Genomic DNA, 20,444 nt, shown 5'->3' with positions numbered 1-20,444 from the left:
TTTTACAATACCATTATATTGTTTCTGCCCGTCCCCGATTTCCAGATTTCAACTTGCCATGTTTCTTACACGTTTCCACGGCAATGATGAACGTTGCCCCCACCAAAATGGCCGCCGCAATCCCCTAAGCCCTAGCGCGCATGTGCAGGAGTTTCTAAGCGATGATATACACAGAGCTGGTGAGCTTGAGTAGCGAGCAACATTCTGTAGATGACGGCACAAGGAAATGTATATTTCTTCATCCTCCTGAGATGCCACAGTTCTAGTGTACCAACATGGTACCACTGGCCTGCGGCATCACTCGAATATTGATTTACACGCGTAACTAACATCAGCTTACTCGTGACGGGTTCCATGATTCTCTTATCTGGAATCTCGCCGTAGATTAATAGATAGGGAGGTCATCGACCTTGAGTCATTCAGTAGACAGGGACGCTGTTTCCCGTGCCAGTTACCCACTAATTGGATTTTGGCAATTTTGTTCGTACTTTTGCATCCTCACGGCAGGATCGCTCTTTCTTAATATTCTCTTTTTCTTTGGCTATAGAACACCAGATGGTGTATGAAACCTCTCTATGCAGGACCTGACCACACTGACCCACAACACGTTACGAGTGTTGGGTAAGTGAATTTTTACATTCACTATTTCCTAGTATTTAGTCCTTACGCTACTGGTAATTGTCGGCTATTTCTCATATTTGTCCCTATTGAGTTCTTGGTTGCTAAGAGGAGACAACTTAGAGGTTAGTGAATGACTATTGTGGTTTTTACATAATCTCAGTAACAATTAGAAGAATCCCCTTCTGACAAATGTTTTTTCTTGATTACTTTGTAGATGTACTTTTGTATCTACCCTAGGAACATATACACTCCATGACCCTGAAGATGGATATGATTATCTGAAACGCGTTGGCAAATATAATTACAATCTGATGGAGTGTATTAGGAAATACACAGAGACATGTGATGATTTATTTCATGTATAGGTTGTTTGGAAAATACGGAAAGTGTATATGAACACGCAATTGTATGGCGTATCAGATTATTGATATTTTCAAATCTGTTTTCCAAATATGATTTCTCAAATTTTGTTTTGCTTTTTCAAATAATGTCAATGATGTAAATGTAAAGTTGGTATTTACTATCCAGCATCAATAACAATCTACTTTTGTATGTAATCCTGCCCTATTTGTGTGAGTTTCTACTTTTAGGGAATTGGGCTACATTTATACTATAATTTATATAATTTCTAATATTGAAAGAATGTATGTAATTTAATATATGTTACTTTAAGAAACATTTGAGGGTTATACCCCAGAAGAGTGAAGACAGGGGCGCTGGTTGTCACCAATCAGCTTTTGTGTTGCTTATTTCCTGTCTTGTCTAAGGTGGCCTTGAGACCTAATTTCCCCACAGGCACCTGGAATATCCAAATACATTTAATCAGTTCAATTGACTGTGATTTAAACTCTAACATAATCTTCAAAATAGGTAGTGCCCCCCATCCACCCCATTACTTCTTGTCGGTTCACACGTGATAACTTCACAACGGTTCCAGTTTGTACTCCCTGTTTACTCAGAGAGCGTTCAATTCTTCTTTTGGCAGAGGTGTTGCCAAAGCGCACATACGCGTCTTTTTCACGTTCTTTTTCCAGGCATGCGGTGAGTGGCGCACGTATTTTCCAACTGTGGTTGCCCCTGTGTGTTGCGTACCCATTCAGAGGTAATTGTAGGCTAATTGTAGGCTGCGTGTACCACGCGTACGCTTATTTTTGTGTTTCTGGGTGCCACAGCATAGTGCGGGTAAATCTTTCCACGCATGTGGTCTACCAGGGGTTGCGTGCATGTTAAATATTGTTTTTGGGGTCCTTGTGTGTTGCGTGACCCGTCATCTTCCCCCAGGGGTCACAGACAGCCTTGCTAAAGCACTGGGGAACAAATTCCATCTAGTACTCTACCCCTTTCATCCCAATTGCCCAGGAAAATTGTTTACTGCTACTCCCATACGCACAACAACATCAGTGCCATGGTTGGGAGGCAACCAAGCAGTAAGGGAGGCAAAGGTGGCCGAGCTCAAAGAGGTGGGTGCGGTAGGGGACGTGGCCAGGATGTGCAGGGTGGCCCAAGAGGCCAGTGTGTAGAGGACCAATCAGGGACACCTATGCCCCCCCCAAAGGTTTGGGGAGATGTAGCTGACACCATCCCAGCTCAGCCCTTGTTAAACCGGCCCATATTGTCAACAGAACTGGCACAGGATGACTCCCAGGCTGACTGCCGTGTCTAAGCCACGTGTGGCAGTGAAAGTTGCTGTCACCAGGTCACGTGGATCTGGGGTAGCAATGTCATCTGCTGCCCCAAGTAGCCAGGGTGAGGAGGCTGCAGGGGCAGCTGCAGCTCAATCCCCCCCAGCTCCGAGTGTCCCAGCCGGGACAGTGTTGGTCCAAGTCCATCACACCTAGGTTGGTCCTGCCAACATCACCCAGCAGCCAATGCCTGCAGTGAGACCTTTGGTCATCGTGCCTTTGGCAACTTCCAGTGCCCAGTCCACCTGCGCTTCTGCGTAAGTGGCGTAAGCCACTCAGGGTCAGCACCACCTTCCAAGAGGAAGAAGGGTGCTCTTGCAGAACTGGCTGGGACCCCAGACACGGCTACCCACTCTGGCACATCAAGGAAGCCTAGATGCACTTGTGGCCTATGTGTCGGCCCATGGCCATGAAATGGTGGTGACTGCAGGGTGCAAGACTACGACTGCTCAACGTAGGGCCCACTGGCAGACCATCGCGGACCACATTAATTTCCCTTGGATTTGTGAAATGCACAGCCGATGATTGCTCTAATCACTGGAATGACCTGAAACGCAGAGCAAAGAACAAGCTGGCTTCAAATCATGCCTCTACTCTGGTGACTGGCGGTGGGTCTCCAGAGTAGGAACAACTCACTGAACATGAGTCTGTCGCTGGAGCATTCATCCCAGAGGATCAGATCCAAGGCGTGGGAGACCTACCAGATCTTGAAGCAATGTCCGGTGAGTGACCATGCATGTGTGTGCAATCCATGAGTATTTTGCTTGGGTGATGTGTTCTGATTGAGTGCCAGGTGAGGCTGTCTAGTCATGACTGCCATGGGTCACCCATGTGGTCCCTCAAAACCATTCCCCGGCCTTGCATTTCCGTTTTACAGTATCCCTTTTGACCACAGTTCACTTTTTGCACATGATTAATCCACTTGGCGTTCAGCTGTCCTCTTGCCACAACATTGTTCATACTGTTTTCCTCTTCATTCAGCCTGATTGATGAAATGATTAGCATATTTACCAGACATTTGTGTGGCCTACTGTCCCAAATGTGACATACTTCTGTCATAGATTACACCACACAATGGCCCACATTTATTGGTTTATTAGGGGAAAGATTTCTACAATCAGGCTGATTGAGTAATGTGCACGTACACATGGCCTGCACACTATCATTTTGGGGCCCTGTTTGAATGTTGAACATGACAATTGTATCCTCTCATGTCCAAGTGACCAACCATTGATGTATCCATGTGCCTGCCATCACTGCATCAGTGAACACTGGCTTTGTTGCCATGGCTATGGTACGTGCCATCTGTGTGCTGGCATGTGTCATGTATGTGGATTGTCCATGCCACTCACAGGCTAATGTTTGATGCCAGTGCTATCCAGCATGCAGCACATATGTTGATTTTCCATCTTGCAGTAATCAGTGTGTGCTTTTTGCCTCCCCTTCCAACTCATTGACAGTGCGTGCATGCATGCCAGAGTTATTGTCATGTGGGACATGTGTCATTTGTGTACTGGATCTGTGCCTCGTCATGCCTATGTGTGTGTGCTATGGTGCTCATGCCTGTTTCCATTTGTTCTCTTTCATGTTTTTGTAGATGATGAGGCACTTGATGCTGTTGAGAAGGAGGAGATGGCGCAGACCCAGGAGGACTCACAGCCACAACCGGGTACCAGTGGAGGACGTGGGGTGGTGGTGGTGGGTGAAAACCCATTACACCTACAGACCATACTGTCCACGGTGTCTCTGGGTACACCTCCGGAGACCTCTACCAATCAGGTGATGAATCGGACTTTGAGACATATGTGCCATCGCAGGTGAGTGTTTCTGGCAGGGATGCTGTTCTGTCCAACCCACCAGCACTGGGGGTAGACCACTCTATGGGGCTTTCAGTGTTGGAAAGTCCGCCTGTGGCGTTTACGGATGCAGGGTCACACTCCACAATATTTGCTCCTGTTCCTGAGCCAGCAGATAAAAGGAGGAATGCAGTCCTGCAGCGTCAGGCAGTGCCAGCACAGCAAGGTGCACATCACCTTGCCCAAACAGGTGTGGTGCCTACCAAAGCAGTGGCCGTGCTCCACCAGGCAATACTGTGTGGGAGAACTCCATGTACACTATAGCAGCAGGGGACATCATGTGAAATGATGGCTCAGGCAATGGATAGGGTGGCCACTTCCATTCTCCCCCCTGAAAGGCAGATGGAGCTCCAGCAGCAGGCAACAGAGTCCATTTGCCACTCACACAGGGAGGACATGTTGGCGTCCAACAGGGAATGACGGGCTGGACTGGAGACTCTGCGTACAGCCATATCTATAGTCACAGGCCCACAGGGAAGCCCCGAGGTTAGAAAACAGCTCCCTCAGAAATACTCTGGTTGAACTTGAGGTTTCCCGGAGTACAAGGTCAGAACAGCAGCTGGAGCAGCTGACACGCACACTCTCAGCTGAGCTCCAGGCAACCCATCAGGAGATCCGGGCATCACGCGAGGCCATGCAGGCAGAAATGCATGCAACCTGTGAGGTGCTGCATGGCGATATCCGTACCATCATCCTGCAGAACCAAACCTTTCAGACCCGCTTGCTTGCTGCCATGGAGGAGCATGCCAGGGCTTTGTGTGGTCTGCCTCCCATATCACGGCCACCTTCCGATGTACCACCACAGGGTGATGACAGCGCCGGCTGTTCTCCCACTTTAGCATAGCCGTGCAGGCCATGAGCCCATGGAGGTATTTTTGTTTTTTCTCACCATCCACGCATGTGGGTGTTGGGGTGCACCCTGTACCTCATCCCTCCTGGGTGGCCTCCCCCGGTCCACACATGGCCATTTTTTTTAACAGTGTGGTGCTTTGTTTGGCTCCTGTAGGCATCCACTGTGTATTCAAGCTGGGCACATGCAGGCTTGTCCTGTCTTTGGGTTAGATGCTTGGGATCCTGACACACACACACCCCTCCTGCTTCCCCTTTCCATGGGCTTGCAAAGGGTGTGACCAAGTGACAGTAACTTACACAGTGACATTGGGCTCCCATAAGTTGTGTGGACAGTGTTTAGTCAAAAAAGTGTATACATCCCTAGTGGGTATTGTTGTAGAAATCTCCACTGCATGGTGGATTTATGTATGGTTCTACATCCATGACGTTTTCCTTATATACATGTGCCTTCATCATGTCTTAACAAGCCTGTATACTTTGCAGATGCAGTTCATGTTGTATGCAGTACACTGAAACATTTGCCTACAACCAGCAGTCTGCAGTTGGAAGGGGTCGATGTTCTGCCTTAGTGAGGTTGCGACACTTGCACTACTTTGATTTTTAATTCTCATATATTGCCACTGTTTGAACATCTACTGATGTTTTATCTTGCTGGTAAGTATTTGTTCATGTGAGTTGTTTTTTTTTATTCATTATTGAGAGCAAATTGTCTGTGGCCTGTTTCCATTTGGGACAGTGCACTTTGTGACACTTGTGTCATGTGTTGTGCATTCATTTGGTTGCTTTCACATTGCATGCCATGCCATGGTGTGTTGGGGAGGTGTTGGGTGACATGCCACTATTTTGATGTGGTATTTTGCAAGGGGTTAGTCCTTCATGCTGCATGAATTTGTGCATTATTGTGACACAGCTTTGGGTGTCTTTGAGTAGCTAGGGATGCACACAATGTAGAACTTCCAGGTGAACAATCTCAGGCTGGTATGGTTGTGGCAGTTGACCGTCCCTTTTGTCATCATCATTGATTGTGAGCTGGTATGTGCCAGGCCTGTGTGCACTCCGCAAGGGTGGGATTTTAGGTGAAGTAATTTGCCACAAGCTGGGTCCGGGCTGCCTCACCACGTGCCCTTTCACCTCCCATGTGCAGCGGCCGTGCATGTGGTTGGGTATGTGGGGGCACCACCATGTTCACTGGCACGCACCGCTGGGTTGCAACGTTGTGCAGGACACATGCTGCCACTATGATCCTGCACACTACTGGGGGCGCATATAGCAGCTGGCCAACAGAGCAGTCAAGGGAGCGAAAGCCTGACTTGAGCACTCCGAATGTGCGCTCCACTATGCCCCGGGTTGCAATATGGGCTGTTTTGTATCTTCACTCGGGTGGTGTGGTGGGGTTCCGAATTGGCGTCATCATGTAGGTGCTCAGAGGGAAGGCACTGTCCCTTGGGGTTGTGATAATGGTTGTCATTAGTGGGGTTTTCCCGTTTCTCAGTTTCTGACATGCATGCATGTGTAGAGGCATTTATACTCACCAATTAGCCATGTGTCGCCATGCCGGCCAGCTTCCAGGTCCCGGTTTGGGGGTGACATTCTGAATATGAAACTATCATGGCTGGACCCTGGATAGTTGGCATATACTGAGGTGATCATTCTTTTGGCATCACATACAACCTTCACGTTGATGGAATGCCAGTGCTTGCGGTTCTGATAGATATGCTCAGTGGCCCTGGGTGGACGTAGAGCCACATGGGTGCAATCAATGGCACCTAGGGCTTTGGGGAAGTGTGCCACCCCGTAAAATTGCTGGACAACAGCCTGCCATTCTGCAGGTGTTCTGGGCATGTATATGTGCCTACGGACTGAAGGGCATGCAGTCATGATGGCCAACACCTGGTGTAGGCAGCGTGACTGCGTGGCCTGTGAAACACCCACCACTATGGCACTTGTCTGCTGAAATGAACCAGTAGCCAAGAAGTGCAGTACATTGAGCACCTTTTCCAAGGGGCTCAGTGCTTGCGAGCACAGTGTGGGTGATGTGAGGTCATCCTCCCACTCCCTCACCAGGTCTAGGATTATGTGTGGTGGAAACCTGTACCTCCCATACACCTGGTCATCAGGCATCCCAAAAAGGCTGGTTCTGGGTAAAAAAAATGTGGGGCCTGGCTATCCTCCTCCTCCTGTGGTGTCCCAAGACCACTGCTGCGAGGAACGGTATATTCATCGTAGTGTCTGAGCTTGTGTGTTGTTTGCGTGCACTTTTATGCTGCGCGGGCCCGCTTACGCCTGCTTCCTGCTGGGGTACGTGTTTCCGGATTAGCGCATATTTTTTGCCGCATGTCTTTCCCCTGTTTGATTCCATGAATACGTGTTGTTAGCGCACGTGTGGGCGTTGCAAGCATTTACCTTCTGTACTTCCCCCGTAACGCCCACATTTTCACACGTTGATCCCCATTCCGTGTGTTACGCCCCGTGTTACGCCCACCTTTCTTGTGTGCGCTACACTATGTGCGCTTTTCCTGTGCGCGTAGCACACGCCGTTTAGTGAGGTGTGCGCCCGCGTGCGCCACCCACGGATTTGGTGCACATCCCAGCTTTTACTAGCGCAGCACATTCCATGAATGATCAACGGCTGCATGCGCGCCTTTGGCATGCGTGCGCTGTGATTTTCACGCTTGCGCTCCCCTTTTCGGCGCAATTTATTCCATGAATTACCCCTTAAGTATGGTCAGCACATGTGTAAAGGCTCCTCTGGCCTTTTTCAGCCTGAGTGATTCTTTTACAATGCATTGTTTCTTGTGGTACATTTCTGGCCAAAGACCGTGTTTTTGCCTGGTCGTAGGGAACTCATAATCAGCTTGATTAATCAAATGTCCTGATTATAGAATATTTTCTTGCTGAAAAGTGACTTTTGCACTTTTCACTGTGCTAAAGTCAATTCAGCAAATTATGGAACAGAGATTGCGTGCTTTTCCATGGATATGGGTGGGCTGTCAGGTCTTTGTGTGCAGTTGAGAACTGTGCATGACACTCCATGCAAAGTGTGGGAATGGCATACGTAACAACATAAACAGGCGGTGGTTCATGCATATTCCCCATTCTCCCTGTAAAAAGGAGGAAGAACAGGGAATTATGTTGGCATATTGAGGGACGGGCCATGCAAATAAACAACACAATCATCAAGTCCAAACATAACCAAATGTATGGATTTCATTGCGCAATGTCACGTCGGGAAAAGGCATGCGCAAACCTCCTGATCCCACCGCCACATGATAGTACACGCAAAATACACAGCGCACAGGAAAAGGAGCATATGAAGCATGTAATGTTCACGATTCCAACATCGGTGTACTGGGAGCCATCGCACAAGGACACAGATGGAGGAGGAGGATGCAGAGACCCCAGATTTTCCCAACATGCACCACAATGTTTGGGATACCAGACAACCAGGTCTATGTCAGGTACCGGTTCCCACCCCACATCATACTTGAACTGGTCAGGGAGTGGGAAGAAGATCTTGCATTCCCCACCATCTCTCCCATGCCCTCACCCCCTTGGAAAAGGTGCTGACAACACTCCATTTCATAGCCACATGCTCCTTTCAGCTCACCACAGCCATTGATTGTGGCATATCTCAGGCCGCACAATCCCTCTGTCTCCACAAGGTGTTGGCCTGCATAACATCACGTGCGTGTGTGTGTAGACATATATACATGCCATACACACTGCAGGAAAGACAGATAATCTGCCAGGAGTTCTATGCGGCTGCACACTTCCCGCATGTACTTGAAGCCATTACATGTACACATGTTGCCCTACGCCCCCCCCCCCTCGATTGATGGAGCACATTTACCGCAACCGGAAGCATTGGCATTCCGGCATTGTGCAGGTCATATGTTTCTGTTTATGTTTATTGAGTTTATATAGCACTTTAATCCAAAGCGCTTTACAGCATAACAACAAAGTACAATAATGAAAGAAGCATATTTACAATCATGAAACAAACCAGTGATACAGTATGTAGAACACATTACTTAAAAGGAGGGGAAGAGGGGCGGAGGGGAGGAGGTAGGTGATGGGGTTTCAATGTCTGGTTTGAGGTCAGCAGGAGTGGGAGGAAGGGGGAAAGAGGGAGGGGATCAGGGGGGGACCACTGGTGATCTCCTACGCCCCTAGTGGTTTCAGTGTCCAGTGGAGGAGGGGGAAGAAGGGAGGGGAAGGAAGGGGGGGCAGAGGGTTTGGGGGAAGAGAAGCAGGAAGGAGAGTCAGGGGGGAGTGGAGATGAGTAGGTAGGGGTGGAGCGGATAGAAAGAGGTATGGAGTTCCAGTGGAGGAGGGCCAAGAGTTGGAAGGAGTGGAAGCGTGAGGAGGCACATGGGTCTGGGGGTACAGTGAGAAGGTAGAGATCAGCTAAGCAGAGAGAGTGGAGGGAAAGTAAAATGAGAGGAGAGAAGAAAGATAGGGGGCGGGCGAGGTCATGGAGAGATTTGTAGACAAGACAGAGGAATTGAAATTTCAGTTGTGAGATGAAGAGAAGCCAGCCGAGTTGAGAGAGTGAGGTCTTAATAGAGTCTCAAGGGCCAAGAAGACATAGAGTGTGGATAGAGGAGTGGTAGATGGATTTTAGGGGAGTCAGGTGAGAGACAGGGAGTCCAAAGCGGAGAGAGGAGCAGTAGAAGAGGCGGGAGAAAATAAGGAGTTTAGAAGCATGGAAGGTGAGAGAGGAGCGGATCTTGCAGATGTTGAAGAGGTGGTGCCGACAGGCATGAGAGGTTAGAGAGATGTGGTTGGTGAAGGAAAATGAGGAGTTAATATGGAGGCCAAGATTTTGAACATGGGTCGAGATGGGGAGATTAGAAGGGGGAAAGTGGATGAAAGGAGGGGGTAGGGGAGAGAGTGTTAGGAGGGAAGAAAAGCACTTCAGTCTTGTCAGTATTGAGGGAAAGAAAATGGGATGACATCAAGTTTTTTATGGCCGTAAGGCAAGAAGAGAGAGAGTGGTGGAGGTCGGAGGTGAAGGAAGAGAAGGAAATAAAGAGTTGGGTCTCATCAGCGTAGAAGTGGTGGGAGATGCCGAAAGAAGAGCTGAGGGGGGCGAGAAGGGAGGTATAGAGAGAGAAAAGAAAAGGTCCAGGTACGGATCCCTGGGGGACACCATAGTTCAGGGGGAAGTTGGAGGAGGTGTGGCCACCCGAGGAGACAGTAAAGGATCGATTGGAGAGGTAAGAGGAGAGCCAGGAGAGGACAGAGCCTTTGAAGCCGAAGGAGGACAGAGTGCTAAGAAGTAAGGGGTGATCTATGGTATCAAAAGCTGCAGAGAGGTCAAGGAGGATGAGAATTGAGGATTGCTTAGCGTAGCGGGCAGTGAGGAGAGAATTGAGTACATAAGTGAGAGCAGTCTCAGTGGAGTGTTTAGGGCGGAAACCAGACAGAGAGGTGGGGTGGAGGGAGTGGATGGAGAGGAGAGGATGTTTTGGCGAAGAGAGAGAATTTTGGATGAGAAGAAGTTGGCAAAGTCAGAGGGAGAGAGGGGAGAGTTTGTGGGAGGGTCAGAAGTAGGAGGGAAAAGAAGGTGAGAGAGGGTCTGAAAGATACAGCGAGGGTGAGAAGCTTTTGAATAGCGGAGGGTAGAATAGTAGGATTGCTTGGCAGATGTTATGCAAGAGTCATAGAGAGAGTGATACGAAAAGTAAGAAGATTGATTAGTCAGAGAGGGGGATTTGAACCGGCATTTTTCGAGGCGACGGAGGAGGCGGCGCATAGACAGAAGGTGAGAGGAGAGCCAGGGTTGGGAAAGTTTGTGAAAGGGGGAGAAGTAAGAGGATAGAGTTGCTCTAGATTGGAGGGTATAGAGGAGGACAGTGAGGAGAGGCGTCACCGGCCGAGAGGGATGAGAAATCAGGGAGAGGGGGAAGGGAGGAAGAACAGGAGTCAAGGAAGAGAGAAGGGTTGAAGTTGCAGAGATTGCGATGAGAGAAGGAGGGAGAGAAGGGAGAGAGGGAGGACGATGAGGAGGGGGGAGGAGTGGGGGAGAAGGAGAGCAAGGCATGGTCGGAGAGGTAGTTAGGAAGAGTAAGATGAGAGAAAGATGAGATCGAGAGTCGAGCCAGAGGAGTGGGTGGGGGGATAGGAAGGGGAGAGAGGAAGTAGGAGTCGAGTAAGGAGAGAAGAGGGGAAGAATGAGATGAGGTTGAGAGAGGGAGGTTGAAATCACTGAGGACAGAGAGAGGAGTAGGGGAGGGAGAAATGAGAGAGAGAGGATGGTCCAGGTCTTCAAAGAAGGAAGAGAGGGGGCCAGGAGGTCTGTTAATAATTAAGAAGGAGATCGTGTGAGGGTAAGTGAAGGATTTGAAGAGAAATTCAAAGAAGGAGAAGGTAGGGAGAGTTAAGGTAGGGGATGAGGAAAGTCATTTAGGGTGAAAAATGAGACCAACGCCGCCTTCGCGACCTGAGGGGCATGAGACATGAGAGAAGGAGGAAGAGGGGGTGGAGAGAGAGGCAGGAACAGTGGAATTGAAGGGGGGATCCAAGTCTCGGTGATGCAAAGGAAGTGTAGGTTGAGTCGGAAGAACAGATCAAGGGCCGCAGTGGCTTTATTGCAAATGGATCAGGCATTCCAGAGGGCAATGTTGATGAGACTGGAGGGATTGACAGTGGGGAGGTGGATAAGATTAGAGCGAGAAGGGATTGTGCGAGGGGGGAGGGGTGGGCAGGGGGGGCTATATGGGGGTGGGCATGAGGATGAGTGGAAGGTAGAGGAGGAGGAGGAGGGAGAGGGAAAGGGGGAGGGAGATGGAGGGAGGCCGACAACGATTGTTTGATGATTCCATATGTGATGCCAATGGAATCATCATGCAAGTCAATGCCAATTTCCCTGGAAGCACACATGACAGCTACATGTACCGCCAGTTACTACTCTACCGGGCCCTGGCATCAGGAACCTTTGGTAACACCTGGCTCATTGGTGAGTATCAACTATTGCGCACATGCATGAATTCATGTAAAACACTGGACAGTACAGGGACTGGACAGTACAGGGACCAATAAACTGGGAACTGAAAGGCGCATTGAGATGCACTGAGCAGCTGTCAACAGGTAGCACAATATCTGCTGGTGTACCATGCATAGTACATGTCCCCATGGCAAACAACAACAACAGGGCAATGGGGTGCGTCTGGTGTCTGGGTTGAACATGGGTTCCCACAAATAGCCTGCAATGCTGTGCTGTGTGTGAAGTTGACTTGGGATAGCACCCTCAGAAGGGGCAGAAGTACCAGGAGTGGACTGCCAGCGTGGGTAGACATTCATGAAAAGCTCAGTGAATGGGATGCCGCATGGCAGGCAAGACACATGCAAAAAACTGCAAGCAATAACTTGCCAGACTCCCATCACCATCACCATGTGTTCCTGCACCCATGCAGCTGGACCTGCTAACCTATGCATAACACAACAATACATGCCCCACAGTGACAGCCACCCTCACACCAATCGCCATGCAACCAGTACCCCCTGATTGGCATGCAAAAACAGCAATTATAGACTCACCACCTTACCATCACCATGGGTGCCCACACCCATGAGGCCAGACCCACTCATCTCAAAGGCAAAAAAAATATCCCACACAGTGCCCCTCTCCCTGCCACCAACAGCACCACACCATGTGCCCCCTTGAGTGCCATGAACTTACTTGCACCAAGTACCCACCTGTCTCGGATCCACAGCATTCCACCTTAAACAACATTCTAAGCTTGCAAAGAAGTGCAATACATTAAAGTGAAGAAACTGGACAGCATTCACAACTCCCATATGGAACATGGTAACCACCATGGACCACCCAGTATCAATGTCAGAAAGTCCAAATAACAGAGTGTGAGCAACTATCAACCAAAGAACATCAAAACTCATTGACAGAGAAATCACTGGCAGTGAAGCAAACAGATTTCAAGCACAGCACGACATGCATTCTGCAAACAGGTGTCCGTCATCCCCAGGATGCGGCCACAAGTCAGGTCATTGATAGCAGGCATACAAGTTCTGCACACCCACTGCGGGTGGCACGTGTGCCTTAAGGTCACCCATGGATGCTGGTGAGGAATAGGATACAAAGTAAGGAGGTGAAGGTCTCAGGAATGGAAGTTCAAGTGTGGGAGTTGATGTGAAACATGATAGAGGGCAAGAGGGAGACTCAGAGTGATAAATGTGTAGCTGCGGAGTGGAGAGAGAGAAAGAGATAGTAAAATAGTGGTGCAAGCATCAGTCTGGCTGATGGGGAGATGAGGAAGGAGAATGTGGCTGTTACAGTGGGTGGGGGCAGAGAGAAGGGGTTGAAGAGAGGAAGACAGAGACAGAAAGACAGGGAAAAGAGAGGCATGGTCTGAGAGCCTGAAGGCACAATGATAGAAAAATAGCACATGTTGGGGGCCAAGAAGGACAATGGGTGGTGAGCGAGAAGGGCACACTGGGAAACAAAGACCACCTGATAAAGGGAAAACCTCAGCTCCTCATCATAAAAACAACATGCTCAACCCACCATAGTATCTAAACCAGAAAGAGACCCATATTTGCAACATCCACATACATAAGCCCCTTCAACCACTACTCCAGATACTGCGTCAACCCCCACCGCTTGTCGGATACCACAGGAAATTGACATGACAACAATCCCTAGCTGTTGTCTCACCCTGCAACAGACCACACACCCCGCATGAGACATCCCTAAGAAGAGGATGGGATTGTAGGGTGCTTTGGCAACACCTACCGGGACACGAGATTAACAGAAGCTGGGGGGGAGCAGACGATGGACTACATGCATGTGCCCACAATGTACACACACATATCATGCAGTCACTCACAGTGCTGGATCTGAACAACAAGAAATGGAAATAAAAGTAATGCAATACATTCAGGATGAGAGAGCATACAGAAAAGAACATTTAAAACAAGTGACTTGATTGGGGAACACAGATAAAGTGTGTCAGGGGTTCACATGTGCAAATCGGTACAAACCTAGATGCACCATATGTGCCAAACCTGTCCTGTGTAGTCAATGGAGACAAACTGCCAGATCTTTGTTTCCAGAGCAAAGCCATGAAGGGGAGCAGCTGAGATTGGTAAGACCAGTGAATGGATGTGTGTGTAAGATGTGGACTTGTAGCAGGGCAGATCATCTGAGTGGAAAAGCTTGTGTAGTGAGATCTGGCACAGGTCAAAGAGTATTGTGGACAGAGAGTACACCTACAGGGCCCTGTAGGACACATCGGACAGGATGAGGAGAAGGTTGGCAGTAAGAAGATAGCATAACGGTCAGTGGGGCAAGAGGTGAGCAATCAAAAAGCAGAGCCCAGATGCACAGAGAATGCAGTACGTGAATGAGGATGTTGATGTGCAAAGTTGAAAATACTGCCAATGGCTCAAGTGTGATCAGTGCTGCACATTACCACTATCTGGCTGTCCATTTTGGAAGTGCAACCTGAAAAACTATGCACACACTAGGATTTACAAGGGTACATACACACACATGCATATGGACAAACACACATATGCACTGACATTCACCTTGACAACTTGATTACACTTGCAGAAAATCAAATGTGTGAGAATCCATGCAAAGATTGTGGTGGCTACTAATACAGACATTATACAATTGACAGTGCTCAGCCTTACCTGTTGACAGAGCTACACTGATTTGATTTCCTCATTACCTCCACAAGAAACTGTACCTCTGCATCCGTGAATTGAGAGCCAGATGTGTCAGTATTGTTTATCAGGCATGCTCATACTGAGAGCTAGCACTTCATCATCTACATATCTCATGACACAAGGAGCAACAGGCCTCATGCCACATCTGAGTGAGCATTGTTGCTGTCATAATATTCCACATCAAACAGAATCCACATGTCAGCACAAGCATGTATGTCTCAAAGACACAGGGAGGGCAATGCGTGTGCAAGTGTCATCAACAGTGATGCAAGCAACAAGGCAGGTGTCAGTCATGTATCGAATGATAACCACATACAGGCCTTGCATGTCAAACTGGTGATACAAACTTCAACTGCAACATCATATTTGCTACTTGAAAATGCACATACATGACATGAAATGCAGACAGAAACGAATGAACTCTGTAATCTTTCACATGGGCTGTCTAAAGACATATCAGACTGTAATGACATACTGTGGTATGACCATCCTGCAGGGATATCAGTGCACACGGATCACTGCCCTATCTAGCAGGCGTTATGTTCAGACAACATAACTTGTAAATTACAATGGGTCACACTAATCAACTCATAGGTGAAATCAGCCTATGGCGGGTTAAAATGACAAGACAGCATCTGTTGACCAGTACGAAGAGCCCTGGTATAAGGGGGTCCTTGGCCCCGAGATGCCGAAGGTCCACCTGGTCCAGTGCTGCCTTCACTCTGACTGAAGTGCATGCCTTTAAAGGGAGACTCTGAGGTTGAGAGGAGGGAAGAATCTCCTAAAAGGATACGTGAGTGTACCCCTGCATGAAAGCGCAAGGGGCGGGAGCAGGTAGACGGTGGTATATCTGCATTACAGCAGAGCGTTGCGTAGTATGTGGTGGACCTTTTTAGACGTAGTAGTGCAGGTAATTGGTATAGGCGCATCATTTTCTTTTCTTTGGGGAAACATTTTATTTTTAATTTAAGAGACATACGTGCATGTGCTTTGTGAGTAGCGGCTGTTTGCTTTAGTGTTGTGGGAATTGGTCACAGTGTTCGTTTTATGTGGCTGTGGAAAAAATGGAAGAGCAAATAGTTGCAGAGCTGCGTAGTGTGAGCAAATGATGCAGTCGATTGAGAGGAATGTAACCTCTTTTTCTAACGTACTAACATAGGGCATTGTTGTTAAGGTAGTGTTCCTGGGAAAAATCCCATTTCTGTACTAATATGATATTACAAGGTGGGTCCATGGAGAAGGCCATTGTGTCCACAGATTGAGTGTGAGGTGTGAAAGGGTGAGATATGTAGAGAAGGGCGGAGTGAATGAAAATAGCAGTTTTGAGTGAAGTGGTAAGTATACATTAGAGTGAGTGGGACTGATTGAAAAGGGAGTGAGGATTTGAAGGTTTAAAATAATAGAGGGAAAGAAGGAAAAGGGAGTGAAGAAAATTTCAATAAAAGGATTAAGGCGGGGACAATGACATGTGCAAAAAATTGCCCCAATATCATGATAAAATATAAAAGTATCATTTTGAGTGGGTACATGCCACAGTGGGAAAGTGTTTCAAAGAATGACCAGAGGAGGTACTGTTCGATAAATATATTATAGAAAGTATGCATCCATACTTAGCAGCTACATACAAAGGAGCAAGGCTTAAAAAGAGAAAGGGAAAGAGGAGGAGGAGCAGGAAAGTGCATTGCCCCCCCTATATCAAATACCCATTATTAAAAATAGCTGCAAGTTATATGAATCCAAAATGAGTGCTTAAGACAAGGAAGTAACACATAAAAAGAAAGAAGAGGGTGACACAAGCACTATTAGCAAAGACGTGAAAGGGAGGAGGCAAGGCAAGAAGGGAGCTAATGAACAGGGGTGGACACCGGGATGCATACAATTTAAAATAGACAATTGGGGCAGGACTTAAACAATAGTGAAACTGATATATAAGAATAAGTGCACACCATATCAGACTGGGAAGACATTGGTGACAGTGATCATGGGGATGACGAAACAGACACATGCAATTTGACAGACAGAAGAAGGGAAAGGAGAAGAAATGAGAGTGAAGCAGAGGAAAGAGAAGAATAACTGGGTGACTGGGGAAATAGACTTCAGAGTAGCAAAATGAGAAGAGGGGTAGCCAAGGGATCACAGCGTGGCAATAAACACGGAGCTCGCACACAGATGCCCCTTTTACACAAAGAGAGTGGTGAGGCTCAATGGACAGGGCCAATTTAGTTTACAGTTTACCTTCCTTAATGGCGGGGTCGAGCAAGTGGATTTATTATTTTGAAAAGGAGACAGAGGGAATCCCATTGGCCATAGGAGATATAAAAAGTGTATTGGCAGTATTGGTCGGGGAGAGAATTGACAAAATATGGCAACTGGCCAGATACGTTGAAGTTCAATTAAACTCTAACATACATGATGGAGAACCCTTTTACAACTATCGAGCACATGGTTGGAAGACTATAAGGGAGCTGCATCCAGATACATCGGATATTGGTCCTAAATACTCAGCCTTTGATGTTTCAGGCTCTTCCATTAAAGACTAGTCCTTGGGTTAAGACACTGGGTGTTAATCTTGACTCTTCACTTACCATGAAGAAATATGCCAGTAAAGCGAAAACTTCATGTGCCTACACCACCCGTCTCATTTGGCAGATCAAACCCTTCCTCTCCGATGCCAATGCTGCTTCCCTGGCAGTTTCCCTTGTTAACTCTAAGCTTAACTATGGGAACTGCCTCTTGGCTGGCACTTCTAAATCTAATCTGAAAATGTTACAGGTCGCTCCGAATAACGTGGTGTGTGTTGTAAGTGGTCTCTCTAAAAGACAACATGTGACTGAGGCACTACTGCCTTGCAATGGCTTCCTATAAAACATTGTATCGTACAAGATCCTATTTCTTACACACAAATGTCTCCATGAGAAAGCACCCATTTATATAAGTAATCGGATCAGGTGTGTTCTCCCTGTCCCCTCACTTCGATCTAATCACACGTTGAAACTGGTTCCAGCAATGTTTTAGCTTCAGCGCTATGGTGGCACGTGCTTTGATTCCATTGCCATACGCCTGAGGAACTCCCTCCCTGCCCATCTTCGCCTCTGTGATGAATTCCCTTCTTTTAAAAAAGCTCTTAAAACCTGTCTCTTTGTTGCTTTGCTGATGAATAGCTCTAACTATTCCTCTGGATTCCCTGGTCCTGACCATGTCTTTTCACTCTCTCTCCACTGACGTGCTGTACACTGAGGCCCCTGGGCGAGTTGTGCCATATAAAAGATATATAACAATAACAATATTGACTCGTAAAATGAAGACTGATGAAGACCCCGTGGAATACATATGATCCATACAAGAAATATGGACACAGGAAAATAAACAGTCATGGGATGACCCTTGTTTTGGTAGCACAAAAACAACAGTTTTATAGGAGGTAGGTGATTCAACTGCAATCGTGAGTCAAAAAACTAAGTATATGATTGCTCAGACGCGAGATGAAAGGAGGGCCACCCAACTATGAGTACCTTACCCTAGGGAAGAACACCCTGTCCTTAACGTGGGTGCCTGTCCCTAGGTGGAGTGTGTAGTAAAGCCTATCTAATAGTGATAGAGGAGAGGACTAGCCCAAGCATTCTATACTAGTGGCATCCGTCTTGTTGGGAGCAAATAACACACAAAAAATGACTACTAATAAATAGTGTAGGCAATTCCATATGGGTGTTTGCAGCAGCGTACATGACTGTGGATTAGATTCTATAGCTGCCTGGACTAAATCTTAACAACCTGAAGGCAGGTCAACTGATTGTATTTCATACTATGTATCAACTTTAATACCGCCTGTAAGTCACATTAGTAGAAAATGCAATGACTTCAAAATGGAAAGGCCTAAAAATAAGGCAAGGTAAAAAAACAGCCGTCAATATGAAGACTATTACCGGGGTATTCCGACCCTGCCGGACCCGTTAATTGCCCAGGGCACACCTGTCGGAATGAAAGGCACCCGCAGCACAACTCGGAGTTTGCCGGTCCGGTAACAACAGTACCGGTAAGCATACAGGTACCGTTGTTACCGGACCAGCAACCTCGTAATGAGGCCCAATGAAGAAGGAGATGTAGTGTTCGAGCTGAGCATACCTTGTCCAGTACACTTAAAAGAAGGGGCAGTATCCAAGATGACTCAGATAACAAAAAAAAAGCACAATACTTACAGGAAGATTTGGAAAAGATGCCCGAAAGCTTGTGGACAACAGGACCCCATGATGTAGGAATACTTAAAGGGACTGGAGCAGCACGCATCAAGTTAAAAGAAGGAGCACGATTGCCACAAGTAAAGCAGTACCCACTTTCTCGGGAAGCAGATGAGGGTATACAGGAGACACTGCATGCCCTGTGGCAGCAAGGCATAGTACAGGTGAGTTCATCATCTTGCAACACAGCTATCTATCCAATCAATAAAACAAAGGGAGAGCATGGTGCTTTATACAGGATTTACGCCTTCTGAACAGTATTATTGAGGCACAGATCCATTAGTCTCCAACCCAATTTGAACATACTAGAATGCCTCTGGGGTACTGTGAAGCGCCTAGCATCTTCAACAGAGTAATACAAATGGACGCTGATGATTTACTGGAAAGTAGCACAACAAAAAAGGAGTGTAGGAGGGACTCAGTGACACTACTGACTTTGATAGCAGACAAAGGATACAAAGTGGACAGAGAGAAATTAAAATACTGTCAAACAGAGGTGGGGTACTTGGGTCACATTGTGTTGGCAGAAAGGAGAAAAACAAAACCAGAAAGAGTAGAGGGCATACACGAAACTCCACGACCAAAAACAGTGAAAGAGATACAACAGTTTTGGGGTTTGTGCAGCTACTGCAGAGCATGATTTTTTGATTATTCCACATACACCAGGCCGTTGTTGCAAGCACTATAAGAAGCACTGAAAAACAAAACACACATAAAATGGACAGCTGAAATGGGCGAAAGCTTTGATGAGCTAAAACATGAGTTAGCACATGCACCAGTGTTTGAAACACCAAATTACAAAGAAATGTTTAACCTGTCCACACATTCAGATGGAAAAGTAATGACATCGGTAGTGACGCAGAAAAAGGGACAGGGACACAAGCCACTTGCATATTACAGTGGGTCACTGGATGCAGTGATGCAGGGACATTTCCCATGTGAGGAGGCACTCGCTGCTGCATTTGCTATTGAGAAGGATTCCACAATAACTATGGGGTGCCCAGTAGTTTTGAATGTGGAACATACATTATTTGCAATACTGGAGAAAACAAAATCAACAATGAAAACTCAGAGATCTTCAGGGTATGAGGTAATACTAACAAACCCAGAAGCATACGTGGTGAGATGCAGGACCATAAACCCAGCTCAGTTAATTGCAGAGAAAATAGAAGAAGAGTACTATGTACATGACTACAAAGTATGCATAGACAGGGGTGAAGGTAACCCCCTTGTCAAGGAAGACGTGATTGAAGGGGGGGCATGATTTTCATCAACTAAAGCTCCAGTATTGATCAGACAATGGGACAAAGGCATTCGGGTTCCGCATTGGTGGGGCATAGACAAGGAGTACACAAAGGGGAGGATTTGATAGTGCACTCACAGACATGACTACCAAATCATTAGTCTGCACAGGTAGCCAAGCTGGTGGTCTTGATTGAAGCACTAAACATGTCAGAGGGCCAGGCAGTGGACATGTTCTCTGATTCAGCCTATGTCACTTC

This window comes from Ambystoma mexicanum, chromosome 10 (assembly GCF_040938575.1).
Source record: "Ambystoma mexicanum isolate Mex_15411 chromosome 10, UKY_AmexF1_1, whole genome shotgun sequence".
Classification (NCBI taxonomy): Eukaryota; Metazoa; Chordata; class Amphibia; order Caudata; family Ambystomatidae; genus Ambystoma; species Ambystoma mexicanum.
The sequence above is the reverse complement of the archived record's forward strand: the minus strand, read 5'-3'. Positions refer to the sequence as shown.